Genomic DNA, 612 nt, shown 5'->3' on the forward strand with positions numbered 1-612 from the left:
ATCAGATTTCCAGAGCGTATTTACGAACGCAGCCTTAGTCGGTCGGCTAACAACAACACAAAGAGGCAGCAGCGGCTAGCTGCTAACCAGCTAACGGGCCAGTGTCTAGCGATGCCTTTTGTCTTCTCTTCCTTCTGGCACAATGCAGAACACTACGGTTCACCTTTCACTGGGACATGGAGATCCATGTAGATATATAACCGCTCATGTCATGTGAAGATACATTCACATCGGTTTAGCAATAGATAGCTAGAATAATAGTTAGCTGTCTCGATTTTTAATGCTGCTTCTTTGTCGTTATGCTAGCTAGTTAGTTACTGAGTGATTGTTGTGTTTTGGTGAGCCAGAATACGGTTTTATTGTTTGGTTATTGTCAGATAATCAAGATAAGCTGAGCTGTTTTTGGCCTTGTAACTGGTTGTCAACCGCTGTCAAGGGTCTGGCTGGCGAGCTGAGGTTGTAGTAAGCAGATCAGAGATATTATTACCATTCAAACCAAGGTTTGTTGTTGTATGGCTCATTGCTTTGAGATCATTTATTTTACTACTTTCAATAAGTCACAGCAACCTGGCGTACTGTTTGTTTTTTCTGACGTCAAAATCCGGAAACGGT

Source organism: Nansenia antarctica (assembly GCF_963989245.1).
Source record: "Nansenia antarctica genome assembly, chromosome: 3".
In the NCBI taxonomy this organism is placed as follows: domain Eukaryota; kingdom Metazoa; phylum Chordata; class Actinopteri; order Argentiniformes; family Microstomatidae; genus Nansenia; species Nansenia antarctica.